Source organism: Oncorhynchus masou, chromosome 24, assembly GCF_036934945.1.
Source record: "Oncorhynchus masou masou isolate Uvic2021 chromosome 24, UVic_Omas_1.1, whole genome shotgun sequence".
Classification (NCBI taxonomy): Eukaryota; Metazoa; Chordata; class Actinopteri; order Salmoniformes; family Salmonidae; genus Oncorhynchus; species Oncorhynchus masou.
In genome coordinates, this window is record NC_088235.1 from 91,413,168 (window position 1) to 91,435,301 (window position 22,134).

The window sequence follows — 22,134 nt, forward strand, 5'->3', positions numbered from 1 at the left end:
AGTAGAGAGGATAAAGCAGAGTAGAAAGTAGAGGAGAGAGTAGACAGGAGAAAGTAGAGAGTGGAGAGTGGAGAGGAGAAAGTAGAGAGGAGAAAGTAGAGAGGAGAAAGTAGAGAGGAGAAAGTAGAGAGGAGAGAGGAGAAAGTGTAGGAGAAAGTAGAGAGTGGAGAGGAGAAAGTACAGAGGAGAAAGTACAGAGGAGAAAGTAGAGGAGGGAGAAAGTAGAGAGGAGAAAGTAGAGAGGAGAGAGTAGAGAGGAGAGAGTAGAAAGGAGAGGAGAAAGGAGAGGAGAAAGGAGAGGAAAGTAGAGAAAGAGTAGAGAGTAGAGAAGAGAAAGTAGAGAGGAGAGAATCGACAGGAGAAAGTAGAGAGGAGAGAGAGAGGAGAGGAGAGAGTAGACAGGAGAGAGTAGACAGGAGAAAGCAGAGAGTAGAAAGTAGAGGAGAGAGAAAGTAGAGAGTAGAGAGGAGAAAGTAGACAGGAGAAAGTTGAGAGGAATAGAGTAGAGGAGTAGAGTAGAGAGGAGAAAGTAGAGGAGAAATCAGAGAGGAGAAAGTAGAGAGGAGAGTGTAGAGAGGAGAAAGTAGAGAGGAGAGAGTAGAGTAGAAAGTAGAGAATAGAGAGGAGAAAGTAGAGTGAGGAGAAAGGAGAAAGTAGAGTAGAGAGGAGAAAGTTGAGAGGAGAAAGTAGAGAGGAGAAAGTAGAGAAGAAAGTAGTGTAGAAAGTAGAGAGTGGAAAGTAGAGAGGAGAAAGTGGAGAGGAGAAAGTAGAGAGGAGAAAGTGGAGAGGAGAGAGTAGAGAGGAGAGAGTAGAGAGGAGAGAGTAGAGAGGAGAAAGTAGAGATGCAGAAAGTAAAGGAGAGAGAAAGTAGAGAGCAGAGAAGAGAACGTAGAGGAGAGAGTAGACAGGAGAAAGTAGAGAGGAGAGTAGAGAGGAGAGAGGAGAAAGTAGACAGGAGAAAGTAGAGAGGAGAAAGTAGAGAGGAGAGAGCAGAAAGTAGAGAGGAGAGAGTAGAGAGGAGAGGAGAGAGAAAGTAGAGAGCAGAGAAGAGAAAGTAGAGGAGAGAGTAGACAGGAGAAAGTAGAGAGGAGAAAGTAGAGAGGAGAGTAGAGAGGAGAGAGTAGAAAGTAGACAGGAGAAAGTAGAGAGGAGAAAGTAGAGAGGAGAGAGCAGAGAGGAGAGAGGAGGGAGAAAGTAGAGAGGAGAAAGTAGAGAGGAGAAAGTAGAGAGGAGAAAGTAGAGTAGAGAGGAGAAAGTAGAGTAGAGAGGAGAAAGTAGAGGAGAGGAGAAATTAGAGAGGAGAGAGTAGAAAGCAGAGAGGAGAAAGTAGAGAGGAGAAAGTAGAGAGGAGAGATTAGAGAGGAGAGAGTAGAAAGTAGAGAGGAGTAGAGAGTGGAGAGGAGAAAGTAGAGAGGAGAAAGGAGAGGAGAGAGAAAGTAGAGAGTAGAAAAGAGAAAGTAGCGAGGAGAGAATCGACAGGAGAAAGTAGCGAGGAGAGAGTAGACAGGAGAGAGTAGACAGGAGAAAGCAGAGAGTAGAAAGTAGAGGAGAGAGAAAGTAGACAGTAGAGAGGAGAAAGTAGAGGAGAAAGTAGACAGGAGAAAGTTGAGAGGAATAGAGAAGAGGAGAGAGTAGACAGGAGAGAGTAGACAGGAGAAAGCAGAGAGTAGAAAGTAGAGGAGAGAGAAAGTAGAGAGTAGAGAGGAGAAAGTAGAGTAGAGAGGAGAAAGTAGAGTAGAGAGGAGAAAGTAGAGTAGAGAGTAGAAAGCAGAGAGGAGAAAGTAGAGGAGGGAGAAAGTAGAGAGGAGAAAGTAGAGAGGAGAAAGTAGAGAGGAGAGAGTAGAGAGGAGAAAGTAGAGAGGAGAAAGGAGAGGAGAGAGAAAGTAGAGAGTAGAGAAGAGAAAGTAGCGAGGAGAGAGTAGAGAGGAGAGAGTAGACAGGAGAGAGTAGACAGGAGAAAGTAGAGAGGAGAGAGTAGAGAGGAGAGAGTAGACAGGAGAGAGTAGACAGGAGAAAGCAGAGAGTAGAAAGTAGAGGAGAGAGAAAGTAGAGAGTAGAGAGGAGAAAGTAGAGAGGAGAGAGGAGAAAGTAGAGTAGAGAGGAGAAAGTAGAGTAGAAAGTAGAAAGCAGAGAGGAGAAAGTAGAGGAGGGAGAAAGTAGAGAGGAGAAAGTAGAGAGGAGAAAGTAGAGAGGAGAGAGTAGAGAGGAGAGAGTAGAAAGTAGAGAGGAGTAGAGAGTGGAGAGGAGAAAGTAGAGAGGAGAAAGGAGAGGAGAGAGAAAGTAGAGAGTAGAGAAGAGAAAGTAGCGAGGAGAGAGTAGACAGGAGAGAGTAGACAGGAGAAAGCAGAGAGTAGAAAGTAGAGAGTAGAGAGGAGAAAGTAGAGGAGAAAGTAGACAGGAGAAAGTTGAGAGGAATAGAGTAGAGGAGAGAGTAGACAGGAGAGAGTAGACAGGAGAAAGCAGAGAGTAGAAAGTAGAGGAGAGAGAAAGTAGAGAGTAGAGAGGAGAAAGTAGAGTAGAGAGGAGAAAGTAGAGTAGAGAGGAGAAAGTAGAGAGGAGAGAGTAGAAAGCAGAGAGTAGAAAGCAGAGAGTAGAAAGTAGAGGAGGGAGAAAGTAGAGAGGAGAAAGTAGAGAGGAGAAAGTAGAGAGGAGAAAGTAGAAAGTAGAGAGGAGTAGAGAGTGGAGAGGAGAAAGGAGAGGAGAGAGAAAGTAGAGAGTAGAGAAGAGAAAGTAGCGAGGAGAGAATCGACAGGAGAAAGTAGAGAGGAGAAAGTAGAGAGGAGAGAGTAGACAGGAGAGAGTAGACAGGAGAAAGCAGAGTAGAAAGTAGAGAAGAGAGAAAGTAGAGTGGAGAAAGTAGAGTGGAGAAAGTAGAGTGGAGAAAGTAGAGAGGAGAAAGTAGAGTAGAGAGGAGAAAGTAGACTAGACAGGAGAAAGTAGAGAGGAGAAAGTAGAGTAGAGAGGAGAAAGTAGACTAGACAGGAGAAAGTAGAGAGGAGAAAGTAGAGAGGAGAAAGTAGAGAGGAGAAAGTAGAGAGGAGAAAGTAGACTAGACAGGAGAAAGTAGAGTAGAGAGGAGAAAGTAGAGTAGAGAGGAGAAAGTAGAGTAGAGAGGAGAAAGTAGAGAGGAGAGAGTAGAAAGCAGAGAGGAGAAAGTAGAGGAGGGAGAAAGTAGAGAGGAGAAAGTAGAGAGGAGAGAGTAGAGAGGAGAGAGGAGAGAGGAGTAGAGAGTGGAAAGGAGAAAGTAGAGAGGAGAAAGGAGAGGAGAGAGAAAGTAGAGAGTAGAGAAGAGAAAGTAGCGAGGAGAGAATCGACAGGAGAAAGTAGAGAGGAGAAAGTAGAGAGGAGAGAGTAGACAGGAGAGAGTAGACAGGAGAAAGCAGAGAGTAGAAAGTAGAGGAGAGAGAAAGTAGAGAGTAGAGAGGAGAAAGTAGAGGAGAAAGTAGACAGGAGAAAGTTGAGAGGAATAGAGTAGAGGAGTAGAGTAGAGAGGAGAAAGTAGAGAGGAGAAAGCAGAGTGGAGAAAGTAGAGAGGAGGGTGTAGAGAGGAGAAAGTAGAGAGGAGAGAGTAGAGTAGAAAGTAGAGAATAGAGAGGAGAAAGTAGAGTGAGGAGAAAGGAGAAAGTAGCATAGAGAGGAGAAAGTAGAGAGGAGAAAGTAGTGTAGAAAGTAGAAAGTAGAGGAGAAAGTAGAGGAGAAAGTAGAGAGTAGAGAGGAGAAAGTAGAGTAGAAAGTAAAGAGGAGAGAGTAGAGAAAGTAGAGGAGAAAGAGAGGAGAGAGTAGAGAGGAGTTGTTGAGAGGAGAGTAGAGAGTAGAGAGGTTTCAGGGTTCCATAGTAAGACGAGCAGAGTAAATACACTTTCTCTGTCATCACTCTGTACTCAGCAGAGAAACCATGGATATCGTACTGCTCAGTCAGTCCACACATGTCCAGGAGCTCATCTGCACTGAGAGGGAGTCAGGAGCAACACAGGCGGCTGAGAATGACTTGGCCTGGATATAGAAGCAGGTGAAGGGTAAGGGAATGGTTTATATGGCCCCCTGGAGTTTCCCATGTGATCTGACCAGGAAAAACTCATTGCCATGGTAATAAGGCGACGCTACATGTGATTCACCCTGACCAGCAGTCATGGGATCTGTGGAAGGTTAGAAAATACCAAGTTTCTGTGTGTGTATCTATCTTTCCTATTTACCCATCCTGTTTGTTGTTCTACCTCCCACTTCTGTCTCTCACCATTTCCTCTGGCCTTCATAATTACTTTTACTTTCAACTCCATCTCCCTGCAAATGCAGACTCTACTTTTGGTTTTCACTGGACCATCTTTCAGGTGGATGGATTATCTTGGTGAAGGAGAAATGCTTTGTAACAGGGATGTACTGTAAACCAATTTGTGCCCCACATTTGAGAGAAAAAGCTTTTGTGGGTACGAAACATTTCTGGGATCTTTTATTTCAGCTCATGAAACATGGGACCAACACTTTACATGTTGTGTTTATATTTTTGTTCAGTGTACTTCTTTTTGATCCCACTTTCACTTTTACTCTTTATTTTCCCCTCCATTTCCCCACTCACTCTATCTTTCTTTGTCCTTTGGGTGTGTGTGTGTGTGTGTGTGTGTGTGTGTGTAAATCTCAGTCCCTTCGGGAAACATATAAAAGCTGCTGTCAAGCTTCTTGCTGTGGCGCCAGGACAGGAAATAGGTTTACATATGGAGCTTTAAGATTGACTGCAGCTTTCTCCCAAACGACACACACCAACACACACTCCACAATGCTTGGTACTCAATCACTGCACTATGATTAACACTACAGAGTTACAGTACCACTCTTACAGCAGGTGTGTGCTTAGTCCCCTCCTGTCCGGCCTGCTCACCCAGGACTGAATGGCCATGCACGACTCCAACACCATCATCAAGTTTGCTGAAGACAACAGTAGTAGGCCTGATCACCGACGGCAATGAGACAGCCTATTGGAAGGAGGTCAGAAAGGAAAGGACGCCCCCATCCACATCACCAGGGCTGTTGTGGAGCGGGTCGTGAACTTCAAGTTCCTTGGCGTCAACTCACTAAGGACTTAACATGGTTCACACACACCTGCACAGACAGGAACAGGGCCTGGCAGCGCTTCTTCCCCCTCAGGAGGCTTAATAGATTTGTCATGGGCCCTCAGAACCTCAAAAGGTTCTACAGCTGCACCATCGAGAGCATCTTGACTGGCTGCATCACTACTTGGTATGGCAAATGCGTCGCCTTGATAGAAAAGCGCCTCAGAGGGTAGTGTGGACAGCCCAGTTCACCACTGGGGCTGAGCACCCTGCCATCCAGGACAATTATATCAGGCAGTGTCAGAGGAAGGCCCGAAGAATTGCCAAAGACTCCAGCTACCCAAGCCATAGACTATTCACTCCGCTACTGTCTGGCAAACGGTACCGGCTTTTGGGCTAACAGGCTCCGAGACAGCTTCTGTCACCAAGCCATGAGACAGCTTCTGTCACCAAGCCAAGAGACAGCTTCTGTCACCAAGCCAAGAGACAGCTTCTGTCACCAAGCCAAGAGACAGCTTCTGTCACCAAGCCAAGAGACAGCTTCTGTCACCAAGCCATGAGACAGCTTCTGTCACCAAGCCAAGAGACAGCTTCTGTCACCAAGCCATGAGACAGCTTCTGTCACCAAGCGATGAGACAGCTTCTATCACCAAGCCAAGAGACAGCTTCTGTCACCAAGCGATGAGACAGCTTCTGTCACCAAGCCATGAGACAGCTTCTGTCACCAAGCCAAGAGACAGCTTCTGTCACCAAGCCATGAGACAGCTTCTGTCACCAAGCGATGAGACAGCTTCTATCACCAAGCGATGAGACAGCTTCTATCACCAAGCGATGAGACAGCTTCTATCACCAAGCCATGAGACAGCTTCTATCACCAAGCCATGAGACAGCTTCTATCACCAAGCCATGAGACAGCTTCTATCACCAAGCCATGAGACAGCTTCTATCACCAAGCCATGAGACAGCTTCTATCACCAAGCCATGAGACAGCTAAATAGTGAATTAATGGTACATGAGACAGCTAAATAGTGAATTAATGGTACATGAGACAGCTAAATAGTGAATTAATGGTACCCAAACTATCTGGACTGACTTTCTTGCACTAACCCTATGCACATTCACTAGACTACACACACACACATACATACACAACCCATACACATTCATATACCGACAACACAAACGCACACTCACTAGACTACACACACACACACCCCATACACATTCATATACCGACCACACACACACACACAACCCATACATATACCGACAACACAAACACACACTCACTAAACTACACACACACACACCCCATACACATTCATATACCGACCACACACACACACAACCCATACACATTCATATACCGACAACACAAACACACACTCACTTTTAAAATCATAATTTGCTGCTGCTACTCTGTTCCTTATTTTACTCTTATTATTATCTACCCCGATGCCTAGTCACTTTACCCTGCCTTCATGTACGTATCTACCTCAAATACCTCATTATTATCTATTCTGAATCCTAGTCACTTTACCCTGCCTTCATGTACATATCTACCTCAAATACTTCATTATTATATATTCTGATGCCTAGACACTTTACCCTGCCTTCATGTACATACCTACCTCAAATAACTCATTATTATCTATTCTGATGCCTAGTCACTTTACCCTGCCTACGTGAAAAGTTGAAGTCAGAACTTTACATACACTTAGGTTGGAGTCATTAAAACTTGTTTTTCAACCACCCCACAAATTTCTTGTTAACAAACTATAGTTTTGGCAAGTTGGTTAGGACAACTACTTTGTGCAAGACAAGTCATTTTTTCAACAATTGTTTACAGACATATTATTTCACTTATAATCACTGTATCATAATTCCAGTGGGTCAGAAGTTTACATACACTAAGTTGACTGTGCCTTTAAACAGCTTGGGAAATTCCAGAAAATGATGTCATGGCTTTAACAGCTTCTGATAGGCTAATTGACATAATTTGAGTCAATTGGAGGTGTACCTGTAGATGTGTTTCAAGGCCTAACTTCAAACTCAGTGCCTCTATGCTTGATATCATGGGAAAATCAAAAATAAATCAGCCAAGACCTCAGAAACAAAATTGTAGACCTCCACAAGTCTGGTTCATCCTTGGGCGCAATTTCCAAATGCCTGAAGGTACCACGTTCATCTGTACAAACAATAGTACGCAAGTATAAACGCCATGGGACCACACAGACCAAATCAAATCAAATTTTATTTGTCACATACACATGGTTAGCAGATGTTAATGCGAGTGTAGCGAAATGCTTGTGCTTCTAGTTCCGACAATGCAGTAATAACCAACGAGTAATCTAGCTAACAATTCCAAAACTACTACCTAATACACACACAAGTGTGAAGGGATAAAGAATATGTGCATAAAGATATATGAATGAGTGATGGTACAGAGCGGCATAGGCAAGATGCAGTAGATGGTATCAAGTACAGTATATACATATGAGATGAGTATGTAAACAAAGTGGCATAGTTTAAAGTGGCTAGTGATACATGTATTACATAAAGATGCAGTAGATGATATAGAGTACAGTATATATGTATACATATGATATAAATAATGTAGGGTATGTAAACATTATATTAAGTAGCATTGTTTAAAGTGATATATTTTACATCATTTCCCATCAATTCCCATTATTAAAGTGGCTGGAGTTGAGTCAGTGTGTTGGCAGCAGCCACTCAATGTTAGTGGTGGCTGTTTAACAGTCTGATGGCCTTGAGATAGAAGCTGTTTTTCAGTCTCTCGGTTCCAGCTTAGATGCACCTGTACTGACCTCGCCTTCTGGATGATAGCGGGGTGAACAGGCAGTGGCTCGGGTGGTTGTTGTCCTTGATGATCTTTATGGCCTTCCTGTGACATCGGGTGGTGTAGGTGTCCTGGAGGGCAGGTAGTTTGCCCCCGGTGATGCGTTGTGCAGACCTCACTACCCGCTGGAGAGCCTTACGGTTGTGGGCGGAGCAATTGCCGTACCAGGCGGTGATACAGCCCAACAGGATGCTCTCGATTGTGCAGCTGTAGAAGTTTGTGAGTGCTTTTGGTGACAAGCCAAATTTCTTCAGCCTCCTGAGGTTGAAGAGGCGCTGCTGCGCCTTCTTCACGATGCTGTCTGTGTGGGTGGACCAATTCAGTTTGTCTGTGATATGTACTCCGAGGAACTTAAAACTTACTACCTTCTCCACTACTGTTCCATCGATGTGGATAGGGGGGTGTTCCCTCTGCTGTTTCCTGAAGTCCACAATCATCTCCTTAGTTTTGTTGACGTTGAGTGTGAGTTTATTTTCCTGACACCACACTCCGAGGGCCCTCACCTCCTCCCTGTAGGCCATCTCGTTGTTATTGGTAACCAAGCCTACCACAGACGTCATGCCGATCAGGAAGGAGACGCATTCTGTCACCTAGAGATGAACGTACTGTGGTGCGAAAAGTGCAAATCAATCCCAGAACAACAGCAAAGGACCTTGTGAAGATGCTGGAGGAAACAGGTACAAAAGTATCTATATCCACAGTGAAACAAGTCCTATATATCGACATAACCTGAAAGGCCGCTCAGCAAGGAAGAAGCCACTGCTCCAAAACCTCCATAAAAAAAGCCAGACTACGGGGACAAAGATCATACTTTTTGGAGAAATGTCCTATGGTCTGATGAAACAAAAATAAAATTGTTCGGTCATAATGACCATTGTTATGTTTGGAGGAAAAAGGGGGAGGCTTGTAAGCCAAAGAACACCATCTCAACCGTGAAGCATGGGGGTGGCAGTATCATGTTGTGGGGGTGCTTTGCTGCAGGAGGGACTGGTGCACTTCACAAAATAGATGTGGATATATTGAAGCAACATCTCAAGACATCAGTTAAGGCTTGGTCGCAAACGGGTCTTCTAATTGGAAAATGACCCCAAGCATACTTCCAAAGTTATGGCAAAATGGCTTAAGGACAACAAAGTCAAGGTATTGGAGTGGTCATCACAAAGCCCTGACCTCAATCATATATATTTGTGGGCAGAACTGCAGAAGAGTGTGTGAGCAAGGAGGCCTACAAACCTGACTCAGTTACACCAGCTCTGTCAGGAGGAATGAGCCAAAATTCACCCAATTTATTGTGTGAAGCTACACAAAATGTTTGACACAAGTTAAACAATTTAAAGGCAATGCTACCAAATACTAATTGAGTGTATGTAAACTTCAGACCCACTGGGAATGTGATGAAAGAAATAAAAGCTGAAATAAATCACTACTATTATTCTGACATTTCACATTCTTAAAATAAAGTGGTGATCCTAACTGACCTAAAACAGGCAATTTTTACTTGGATTAAATGTCAGAAATTGTGAAAAACTGAGATTAAATGTAGTTGGCTAAGGTGTATGTGAACTTCCTACTTCAACTTTACCTATCTACCTCAAATACCTTGTACCTCTGCACATTGATTTGGTCCTGGTCCACCCTGTATATAGCTCCACATTGATCTGGTATTGGTCCTCCCTGTATATAGATCCACATTGATCTGGTACTGGTCCTCCCTGTATATAGATTCACATTGATCTGGTACTGGTCCTCCCTGTATATAGATCCACATTGATCTGGTACTGGTCCTCCCTGTACAACACCTTTATTTAACCAGGTAGGCTAGTTGACAACCAGTTCTCATTTACAACTGCGACCTGGCCAAGATAAAGCAAAGCAGTACGACACAAACAACAACACAGAGTTAACAGAAAAAAAGTATATATACAGTGTGTGCAAATGGCATGAGGAGGTAGGCAATAAATAGGCCATAGTAGTGAAGTAATTACAATTTAGCAAATTAACACTGGGGTGATAGATGAGCAGATGGTGATGTGCAAGTAGAAATACTGGTGTGCAAAAGAGCAGAAAAGTAAATAAAAACAACATGGGGATGAGGTAGGTAGATTGGGTGGGCTATTTATAGATGGGCTATTTACAGCTGCAGCGATCGGTAAGCTGCTCAGATAGCTGATGTTTAAAGTTAGAGAAATATAAGCCTCCAGTGAGGGAAATATAAGCCTCCAGCTTCAGTGATTTCTGCAATTCGTTCCAGTCATTGGCAGCAGAGAACTGGAAGGAAAGGCGGTCAAAGGAAGTGTTGGCTTTGGGGATGACCAGTGAAATATACCTGCTGGAGCACGTGCTGGGGGTGGGTGTTGTTATCGTGACCAGTGAACTGAGATAAGGCGCCGCTTTACCTAGCATAGACTTATAGAAGACCTGGAGCCAGTGGGTCTAGCGACAGATATGAAGAGAGGGCCAGCCGACGAGAGCATACAGGTTGCAGTGGTGGGTGGTATAAGGGGCTTTGGTGACAAAACGGATGGCACTGTGATAAACTGCATCCAGTTTGCTGAGTAGTCGAGGTTCGGTAGGATAGTCAGTTTTACGAGGATATGCTTGGCGGTGTGAGTGAAGGAGGCTTTGTTGCAAATTAGGAAGTCGATTCTAGATTTAATTTTCGATTGGGGATGTTTAATATGAGTCTGGAAGGAGAGTTTACAGTCTGGCCAGACACCTAGGTATTTGTAGTTGTCCACATATTCTAAGTCAGAACCGTCCAGAGTAGTGATGCTAGTCGGGCGGGCAGGTGCAGGCAGCGAACGGTTGAAAAGCATGCATTTAGTTTTACTAGAGTTTAAGAGCAGTGGAGGCCAAGGAAGGAGTGTTGTATGGCATTGAAGCTCGTTTGGAGGTTAGTTAACACAGTGTCCAAAGAAGGGCCAGATGTATACCGAATGGTGTCGTCTGCGTAGTAGTGGATCAGGGAATCACCAGCAGAAAGAGTGACTTCGTTGATATATACAGAGAAAAGAGTTGGCCCGAGAATTGAACCCTGTGGTACCCCCAGAGAGGCTGCCACAGGTCCGGACAACAGGCCCTCCGATTTGAAACACTGAACGCTGTCTGACAAGTAGTTGGTGAACCAGGCGAGGGAATCATTTGAGAAACCAAGGCTGTTGATTCTGCCAATAAGAATACAGTGATTGACAGAGTCGAAAGCCTTGGCCAGGTCGATGAACACAGCTGCACAGTACTGTCTTTTATCGATGGCGGTTATGATATAATTTAGTACCTTGAGCGTGGTTGAGGTGCACCCATGACCAGCTCGAAAACCGGATTGCACAGCGGAGAAGGTAGGATTCGAAATGGTCAGTGATCTGTTTATTAACTTGGCTTTTGAAGACTGTGGAAAGGCAGGGCAGGATGGATATAGGTCTATAACAATTTGGGTCTAGAGTGTCACCCCCTTTGAAGAGGGGGATGACCACGGCAGCTTTCCAATCTTTAGAGATCTCAGATGATACGAAAGAGCAGTTGAACAGACTGGTAATAGGGTTTGCAACAATGGCGGCGGTTAATTTTAGAAAGAGAGGGTCCAGATTGTCTCGCCCAGCTGATTTGTACGGGTCCAGGTTTTGCATCTCTTTCAGAACATCTGCCATCTGGATTTGGTTGAAGGAGAAGCTGGGGAGGCTTGTGCAAGTAGCTGCGGGGGGTGCGGAGCTGTTGGCCGGGGTTGGGGTAGCCAGGAGGAAAGCATGGCCAGCCGTAGAGCTTTTTGAAATTCTTGATTATCGTGGATTTATCGGTGGTGACAGTGTTACATTGCCTCCGCGAAGTGGGCAGCTGGGAGGAGGTGCTCTTATTCTCCATGGACTTTACAGTGTCCCAAAACATTTTCTGTTTGAAAAAGCTAGCCTTTGTTTTCCTGACTGACTGCGTGTATTGGTTCCTAACTTCCCTGAAAAATTGCAAATCGCGGGGACTATTCGATGCTAGTACAGTCCGCCACAGGATGTTTTTGTGATGGTCGAGGGAAGTCAGGCCTGGAGTGAACCAAGGGCTAGATCTATTCTTAGTTCTACATTTTTTGAAAGGGGCATGCTTATTTAAGATGTTGAGGAAATTACTTTTAAAGAATGACTGGGCATCCTCGAGTGACGGGATGAGGTCAATATCCCTCCAGGATACCCAGGCCAAGTGTTAAGCATATCCCAGGTTAGGTCACCTAACATAATGAACTCTGAAGATAGATGGGGGGCAATCAATTCACACATCCAGGGCACAGCTGGGAGCTGGGGGGGGGGTGGTCTATAACAAGCGGAAACATTGAGAGACTTATTTCTGGAGAGATTCATTTTTAAAATTAGAAGCTCGAACTGTTTGGGCATAGACCTGGAAAGTATGACAGAACTTTGCAGGCTATCTCTGGAGTAGATTGCAACTCATGCCCCTTTGGCAGTTCTATCTTGACGGAAAATGTTGAAATCTTAGAATTTTTGGTGGCCTTCCTAAGCCAGGATTCAGACACGGCAAGGACATCAGGGTTGGCGGAGGGTGCTAAAGCAGTCAGTAAAACAAACTTAGGGAGGAGGCTTCTGATGTTAACATGCATGAAACCAAGGCCATACAATGGCTGACAGACAATGACTCCAACAGTGCGAAGCCAAGGTATTGTGTAAATCTGACAGACCGTTAACTGGCCATACCAGAGTGACATCCCTAAACTAGAGCCAGACATCCATGCCCCTGCACCTCCCCCTCCCCTCTGATGGAGCCCTTCTCCTCAGCCTGCCTGTCACTATAAAAGTATCCACATGACAGGCTCTAAAAGTATGCTGCCAAATCCAGGTAAAGTTTTAGGTCCAGTCTGTAAAAATATACTTATTTTAGTGGCTGTCGTGATAGCAGCCCCAAACCAGATCATTACTGTAGTAATAGCCTAACAGGAAGCTGTAGCCTGCTGGCTAAAGGCTAATGTTATTATTACACACCATTACAGGATCAACTGGTCCTGTAGCCATGCACTAATGCTATCATTACTGGTTCTACTGGTCCTGTAGCCATGTACTAATGCTATCATTACTGGATCTACTGGTCCTGTAGCCATGCACTAATGCTATCATTACTGGTTCTACTGGTCCTGTAGCCATGCACTAATGCTATCATTACTGGATCTACTGGTCCTGTAGCCATGCACTAATGCTATCATTACTGGATCTACTGGTCCTGTAGCCATGCACTAATGCTATCATTACTGGTTCTACTGGTCCTGTAGCCATGCACTAATGCTATCATTACTGGATCTACTGGTCCTGTCGCCATGCACTAATGCTATCATTACTGGATCTACTGGTCCTGTCTAATGCTATCATTACTGGATCTACTGGTCCTGTCAATGCTATCATTACTGGATCTACTGGTCCTGTCACCATGTACTAATGCTATCATTACTGGATCTACTGGTCCTGTCACCATGTACTAATGCTATCATTACTGGATCTACTGGTCCTGTCACCATGTACTAATGCTATCATTACTGGATCTACTGGTCCTGTAGCCATGCACTAATGCTATCATTACTGGATCTACTGGTCCTGTAGCCATGCACTAATGCTATCATTACTGGATCTACTGGTCCTGTAGCCATGCACTAATGCTATCATTACTGGATCTACTGGTCCTGTAGCCATGCACTAATGCTATCATTACTGGATCTACTGGTCCTGTAGCCATGCACTAATGCTATCATTACTGGATCTACTGGTCCTGTCGCCATGTACTAATGCTATCATTACTGGATCTACTGGTCCTGTCACCATGTACTAATGCTATCATTACTGGATCTACTGGTCCTGTCGCATCATTACTGGATCTAATGCTATCATTACTGGATTTTTTCTGGTCCTGTCGCCATGTACTAATGCTATCATTACTGGATCTACTGGTCCTGTCACCATGCACTAATGCTATCATTACTGGATCTACTGGTCCTGTAGCCATGCACTAATGCTATCATTACTGGATCTACTGGTCCTGTCACCATGTACTAATGCTATCATTACTGGATCTACTGGTCCTGTCACCATGTACTAATGCTATCATTACTGGATCTACTGGTCCTGTCGCCATGTACTAATGCTATCATTACTGGATCTACTGGTCCTGTCGCCATGTACTAATGCTATCATTACTGGATCTACTGGTCCTGTCACCATGTACTAATGCTATCATTACTGGATCTACTGGTCCTGTAATGCTATCATTACTGGATCCATGTACTAATGCTATCATTACTGGATCTACTGGTCCTGTCGCCATGTACTAATGCTATCATTACTGGATCTACTGGTCCTGTCACCATGTACTAATGCTATCATTACTGGATCTACTGGTCCTGTCGCCATGTACTAATGCTATCATTACTGGATCTACTGGTCCTGTCGCCATGTACTAATGCTATCATTATACACAATTACAGAATAACCATGGCAATACTTTGTCAAACAGCGGTAATATTACTGAAATAATGCCATTACTTAAAATTCTCTCATCCATCTATCCTGGGGTTCATAAAGCCTCCATCTCACCCAATCACAGTGCTGCGGCCAATCCCCTCCCCCAGGCAAGCACAGCGCTGCGCGGCCAGCCTGAACAGGAAACCAGCTCCAGATATAGTCCCTAGAGGAAGGTGAGTGTTTCAGATGGCGCAAAGCTAACGAAAACCAGGCCCTGAACACTCACTGCTGCTGCTCTGCACAATGAACCTTTTTCTGGGCTCAGGAGCAGAGAGGGGGAGACAGCGGGGAATAAAGTGGGGGAAGGGACAGGGGAGAAGGGAGGGAGAACCGAGTTTTAGGGACAGGTTGGAGAGGTTCAGAGCAGGACACTACACTGGTCAAGAGTCACTTTTCTTTGGATCACTGACAGCTTGCAATCGCTATGGCTACAAGGATGAAAATCTATTTAGAATTTGACTGAAACGGACACGTACGACGGGCTCACACAACAATTTGCATTCACAACAGACATATGCAGCTGGAAGAGAGTCAGGCAACATGCTGACAACATAAGGCATAAATCTTGAGATGAAGAGAAGATTAAGTTTTCAGAGCTAAATTCTAGTGAGCATGGTTTGCTTTTTATTGATATGTTGGAGCAGAAAAGGAAAACACAATCAAATGCAGCCACACTCCAAATAGAGCAGCAGGGCTTTGAACATGTAAACAACACCAAAACCAGGACAAACACACACACTGCACACTGTAACCCACAGAGACAACCATGACCAATATGAATCCAAGCCCATTCACCGGAAGATGGAAAAGTTTTATTCAGTTCTGTCGGAAATGGAAAACTAAAGTTTATCTTTGTCTCTTTTCAGGGCCATTACTCTGTCCAGTGTGAGTGGTGTGGATATCAGTCTTTAGAGGAGAGCAGAAATAAGACTATAAAACACTGACTACTAGCACTGTACACACTCATACTGTAGATGAAATGAGGAAGAATGGCTGAGAAACTGGTCACAGAGCTTACCTATACACAGTAGTTCTAGTGTGAGTGTGAAGGTGTAGTGCACAAACAGGGCATTGCTTTCTATCTCTGACACATTTGCATCTGGCCAGCCTGCTTACAATATAAAACCAAGAGGGAGATAAGAGAAGCGAGCCGAGAAGGGAAATGGAATTGGATTTGCATTAGAATATCTCTACTCATACATAGACATAACAATGATGCACCATAGCATCTATATTCAACTCTTTCCATCGGTGCTTCTAAACACAGGCTTACTGTTTTTCCATCTTACAGTACACAGGTCCTCTCTCTCTCAGGGTTAAGAGAGCTGTCCATCAGTTAATTATCTCATGTAAAACACACCTTACACCCACTGGCACCTAACATGGCCTCTTCTGTGAGGATCAAAGGCACTGCTCTAAAGTGGTCAGAGTCAGTCGGTCTCTGTGCTGTCTGTCAGGCTCTGGAACAGGTTCACGAACAACACACATTATACAATACGACCTGGTACCGAGACTCAAAATGGATATGACATACACTGAGTGTACAAAACATTAAGAACACCTGTTCTTTCAATGACATAGACTGACCAGGTGAATCCAGATGAAAGCTATGATCCCTTATTGGTGTCACTTGTTAAATCGATTTCAATCAGTGTAGATGAAGGAGAGCAGACCGGTTAAAGAAGGATTTTTAAGCCTTGAGACATGGATTGTGTACGTGTGGAATTCAGTGGGTGAATGGGCAAGAAAAAGATTTAAGTGCCTTTGAACGGGGTATGGTAGTAGGACGCCAGGCTCACCAGTTTGTGTCACGCTTTTGACATCTTGTAGATTCCATGCCCCAACAAATTGAGGCTGTTCTGAGGGCAAAAGGGGGAGGTGCAACTCAACATTACAAAGGAGTTGTTAATGTTTGGTATCCTCAGTGTAGGATATCACTATAAAAATGAGTCAGAAAAGTGAGAGAAAAATGGGGTTGAGATGGACAAAAAAATGAAGAGAAACAAAGAAAAATGAAGAGAAACAAAGAAAAATATGTTGAGAGATACAGTAGGTCGATATAGAGAGACTGTTGGATACATATGCACGTAGAATGAAATAAAAAGTGAGAGATGGACTGATAGGGACTCCAGGAGGGGGATGGAGAATCTCTTAAAGGTGAAGTCTACTCAGGCCCATCAGCCTGTTGCCTATTATGTTTATAGAAACATGGGGTCATAACTCTTGCCTATAAATGAGCCCTGCATTTCCAAGCGTTGAGGCCGACCCATTTCTGCCCAACTGGCTTGGCCTGGACACTCTCCTCGGCCAGGGACATATTCAAATCAAATTTTATTTGTCACATGCGCCGAATACAACATATGTAGACATTACAGTGAAATGTTTACTTACAAGCCCTTAACCAACAATGCAGTTAAGAAAATACCTAAAAGTAAGAGATAAGAATAACAAATTACTAAAGAGAAGCAGTAAATAACAATAGCGGGGCTATGTACAGGTTGTACCGGTACAAAGTCAATGTGCAGGGGCACCAGTGTCAAGGTAATTGAGGTAATATGTACATATACACTATCGTTCAAATGTTTGTGGTAATTGAGACATGTTGATTTTCTTTCAAAAACAAGGACTTTTTTGTCCATTAAAATAACATCAAATTAATCAGAAATACAGTGTAGACATTGTTAATGTGGTAAATTAATATTGTAGCTGGAAACAGATTGATATGTGTTGGAGGGTTTGTATATTGTACTGTAGCTCATGCAAGGCAAGGTAATTGGAGAATCCAGTGGGTTCTAGTAGTCTTTAATAGTTGATTCTAAGGTTTGTATTTGATCATGTATATGTTTTTGCTGATTGTTCTTTGTTATAGAGGAAAAAAGATTGGAGAAGTGGTTTACCCATACATCTCCATTTTGGATAGATAATTATTTGTGTTGTTCGTTTTGTGCTTTCCAATTTTCCCAGAAGTGGTTAGAGTCTATGGATTCTTCAATTACATTGAGCTGATTTCTGATGGGCTGTTCCTTCTTTTTCCATAGTGTTTTTCTGTATTGTTTGTGATTCACCATAGTGAAGGCGTAGATTCAGGTTTTCCGGGTCTCTATGTTTTTGGTTGGACGGGTTTCTCAATTTCTTAGATTTTTGCATTCTTCATCAAACCATTTGTCATTGTTGTTAATTTTCTTTGGTTTTCTATTTGAGATTTTTAGATGTGATAGGGAAGGAAGCAGAGAGGTCAAATATACTGTTAAGATTTTCTACTGCCAAGTTTACATCTTCACTATTACAGTGGAACATTTTGTCCAGGAAGTTGTCTAAAAGGGATTGAATTTGTTGTTGCCCAATTGTTTTTTGGTAGGTTTCCACACTACATTCCTTCCATCTACAGCATTTCTTAATATTACTCAGTTCCTTTGGCTTTGATGCCTCATGATTGAGAATTTCTCTGCTCAAGTAGACTTTGATTTTGCTGTGGTCTGATAGGGGTGTCAGTGGGCTGACTGAACGCTCTGAGAGACTCTGGGTTGAGGTCAGTGATAAAGTAGTCTACAATACTACTGCCAAGAGATGATCTATACGTGTACCTACCATACGAGTCCCCTCGAAGCCTACCATTGACTATGTACATACCCAACGTTCGACAGAGCTAAAGGAGTTGTGACCCGTTTTTGTTGGTTACGTTGTCACATAGTTGTGCCTAGGGGGGCATTTGGGGGAAAGAATGCTGTCACCTCCAGGCAGGTGTTTGTCCCCCTGTGTGCTGAGGGTGTCAGGTTCTTGTCCAGTTCAGGCATTTAGGTCGCCACAGACTAGTACAAGTCCCTGGGCCTGGAAATGATTGATTTCTCCCTCCAGGATGGAGAAGCTGTCTTCATTAAAGTATGGGGATTCTAGTAGGGGGATATTGGTAGCACACAGGAGGACATTTTTCAACGGTTTCAAAACATGAGTCACTTCCTGATTGGATTTTTCTTAGGCTTTCGCCTGCAATATCAGTTCTGTTACACTCAGACAATATTTTGACAGTTTTGGAAACTTTAGAGTGTTTCCTATCATAAGCTGTCTATTATATGCATATTCTAGCATCTGGTCCTGAGAACGATATTTTTCCCAAAATAAAAATAGTGCCCCATAGTTTCAAGTGGTTGTTAAGATAATTTCCTTTTGAATTTCTGACCAAATGTAAAATGTTCATGTTTTGATTAATTTAATGGAGTGAGTTAGGTCTGCTTTATACCAAATTAGCATTCCCCCTGAGTCCCTTCCCCGTTTCACACCTGGTAGTTTGGTGGATGGGACTACCAGCTCTCTGTAACCTAGAGGGCAACCAGTGGGTCCGTCTCCTCTATACCATGTTTCTTGTAGGATGACAATGTCTGTATTTCCGGGGGGGAGTACGTGGCTGGTGGTTTCGTGTAACGGGAAAATTGCGTTTACCTGCTGTATGGTAGCAGGGTGGAGAATTTGTGCATTGGGGAAAGTAGAAGAAGCTTTTTCAATTGTGTTCTCAGGTCATTTGTGCCTGCCTGTGTGTACTGTTATGTGGCTGGGTGAACCTAGTTGGTTCTCAGGCAGAAGGTCGAGGGTGTGCTGGGTTTTTGGACACAAGATTTTAGACACACTGTGGTGTTTGGGGAAAAATTATTATTTTTTGTATACATTTCCCATTTGAGTCCATAAGGAGTACAATCTGTGTCTTGTGTTTGTCCTCAGTCAGTGTAGTTGTCAGGAGGGGTATCAGGGTGGCTGACAGGGGGGGGGGGCTCAGAGGGGGTAAGATCCCCTAGGCTTGGGGTTCTTCATTTGCCTGTTCTGCTGTGGTGTCAAGACTTTTGTCGGGAGCTGAGGTAGGCTGTTCTGCTGGCTTCTCTGCGGGGTGACCACCTCTCTAGTGGGTTGTTCTCTGTCACACGCCATCCCCCTCACCCTCTCCTCCAGCAGTCTTGATCCTCTCATCTCGTGCTCTGTTCTTCTCCTGCTCCTTCTCCTGTTGAAGTCGTCTCACCACAGTCCAGAGTGCAGATATGTCTCTCTCTGGGTCTGGTTAAGGGGGTGTTGTTGTGCTGGACTGTTGTCTGGGTCTGTGCTGGAGTGTAATCACCTGCTGTTCCAGCTCCACCTGCCTTACCTCCAGCTGGATAAATGTATCATTCATTTCAATGAGGGAGTAGTGCTCTGTGCTGGGAGGTTGACTTTCCGCTTGGGGTTGCTCGTCTGTGGGGTTATATAATGAAGAGGTCTGGTCTGACCCGCTCGGGGTGAGGGTATCCTTCTCAAGGGAGAGCTTCTCCTGCTGGGCAAATGATTTGATTAGGTGAAAGTCCAGCTGAAACTGTTTGGGGTTGCCCTGTACCAATACTGTTCCAGACTTATAGAGATTTATATTAGCTGACCCAGAGTCCTCGTTGTCAAGTATCCTGAGTTTCCACCCCTCGGTAACACCCCGCTCTTAAGAGGGGTAGTGTGCTAATATAGCACTGTGCCATGCCAGGGAATGGTTTGTGTGGAAGATGAGATTGCTGATGTTTCCATTTTTATAATAGTCAGCAAAAAGTGTCTCTCGATTTTCCACAAGGAGCTTCATCTTGTGCACTTTTTGTGTCTTATCATTCACAGGGTAGTGTATTTTAATTACCTCTGAACAGCGGGAGACAGCTTCTAAGGCCTCTCCATTTGGTTGGAGTAGACTGTTCGTCTCTTTTGCCATTGTTGGGCTAAAGGGCTTTGACACCTCTCACATCAGTGCTAATTGAAGTTGTGTCAAGCTTGGCAGCCTAAATCTAGCATTCAGACCTTATAAAGTAAAGTGATGTATTTCTCTTCTTGGCTTTTGAATATAAAATATAGCTTCAGACTAAACATTACTCACTCAGTTCCAGGTTGGATGGCGTTTTCAGGTTTCTGTTATTTTCCAGAGCATTTGCTGCATAGCGTTGGAATAATAATCTTTGGTAGTTGTAATTCCCTGAATATTCCCATCTCTCCTCCCCTCTTTTTTTCTAGCTACCCTCTCTTTCTTTCTCTCTCCCTCCCCAATTTGACACTCTCTGAGGTTGTGTTGGTCTGACCTCTGAGTTCAGTGGCTGTAATTTAGTGGAGACTGTGTATACAGGACACAAACACAGACACACACAGCCCCCACGCTCCACCCTGTCACCGACGCCAGCCACACACTGGTCACTGTGGATGCACTCAGACCGCCAGGCACACGACACACACATTGTGTCACATATAAAAAGCACAACCCCTCAAACCCAAAAGACATTATTCAGTAATGTACCATTTCTTACTAAACTCCATATTCTATGGCATTTGTCTATTTAAGCAGTAAGGCACGAGGGGGTGTGGTATATGGCCAATATACCACAGCTATTGGCTGTTCTTAGGCACAAGGCATCGCGGAGTGCCTGGATACAGCCCCCATGGTATATTGGCCATATACCACAAACCCCGAGGTGCCTTATTGCAAACTGGTTACCAACGTAATTAGATCAGTAAAAATAAATGTTCCTTCATACCCGTGGTATACGGTCTGATATACCATGGCTGTCAGCCAATCAGCATTCAGGGCTCGAACCACCCAGTTTATAATGCTCAATAATCCATATGTGAAAACTTTTAGTTCATGTCATGAACTTCAAGTTCAATAACCTCAAATGTATTATGTAATGGGTGTGCATGTATTAAAGTAGTTCACGTCCAAGTGTTTGGACACTGGGGAGAATTGGTGAAGCTGTTTTCTGTTTCTGCTACATGGGCTGCAGCACATTATGGCGTAATTCACCAGATGAGAGTTACTATTCAGCCACAAGGTACCTTAGTGGTCTGAGGCGTCACTACAGTCCCGGGTTTGATCGGGAGCCCCGTAGGGCAGCACACAATTGTTAACTGACTTGCCTAGTTAAGGGTTAAATAAATAAAAAACCCTGGGCCATGTAAAACCTCCCGCACTTTTCTCACAGACAGAGGGATTATGAATCACTCACAAATTCACACAGATAATTCTGGTACACTACATTCTGGTAAAGCCAAGGATTACAGCCCCAACACCCACTCCTCATTTACTCTGCTGGTTCCAGCTGAGAGAGAACTTCCTGAGGCAATAGACATTTTCTGGACTAAGTGAACCAAAGTGGGTACCGAATGATAATCTGAGCAAAACAACTCACTATCAGAGTCTGGTCATTATTCCAAATAATTAATCTCAAATTGAGAAAAAGTGTTGTGTTTAAAGGGTTAAACTAGCCCATCTGATTCTGGTTTCCGTGTCCCACACATCGGGAGGGGGAGAGAGAGAAGGGCACAAGAGGGGCGAGAGAGGAGGAGCGAGGAGAGAGAGAAAGAAGGGGGGAGAAAAAGGATTGGAGAGAGAGGGAGCAGTGAATAAGTATGAGCAGTACAAAGGAATGGAGGGAGGGCTTTTTCACAATAAGAGTTGTGCCTTCATTCACTGTGAATCTGAATAAGTTTGAGTGTGTGTGTTTGTAAATGGGTGTGTGTGCTCTGACCTAACTAGAGTGTTTAAAAACATTTATGTATGGGCGGGTGTATGAGTGTGTGAGGCCAAGTGAGAAAATGTGTGTGTGTGGATGCGAGAGCCTCAGTTGTTGACAGCTTGTCCGTCCAGACAGTTCTACAGTGAACCAGTGGGAGTCAGTATTGTACCATGTAGAGCCCTGGTCCTCAGGTCACTGCCTCAGTATGCAGATGATCTCAATCATTGGTT

The 22,134-nt window shown here is 44.1% G+C and overlaps 2 protein-coding genes across 2 annotated transcripts in view; one reads left to right on the plus strand and one right to left on the minus strand.

Annotated features, from left to right (window-relative positions):
* Nucleotides 1–22,134, minus strand: part of LOC135513012 (sec1 family domain-containing protein 2-like) — a 189,575-nt gene that overhangs the window by 98,991 nt on the left and 68,450 nt on the right. The window lies entirely within an intron of this gene.
* LOC135513016 (pre-mRNA 3'-end-processing factor FIP1-like) overlaps nucleotides 16,347–22,134 on the plus strand; it is an 88,747-nt gene continuing 82,959 nt past the window's right edge. The window contains exon 1 of the mRNA XM_064935645.1: nucleotides 16,347–16,565. The gene's annotated coding sequence lies outside the window, so the exon portion shown is untranslated. The remainder of the gene's footprint in view (nucleotides 16,566–22,134) is intronic.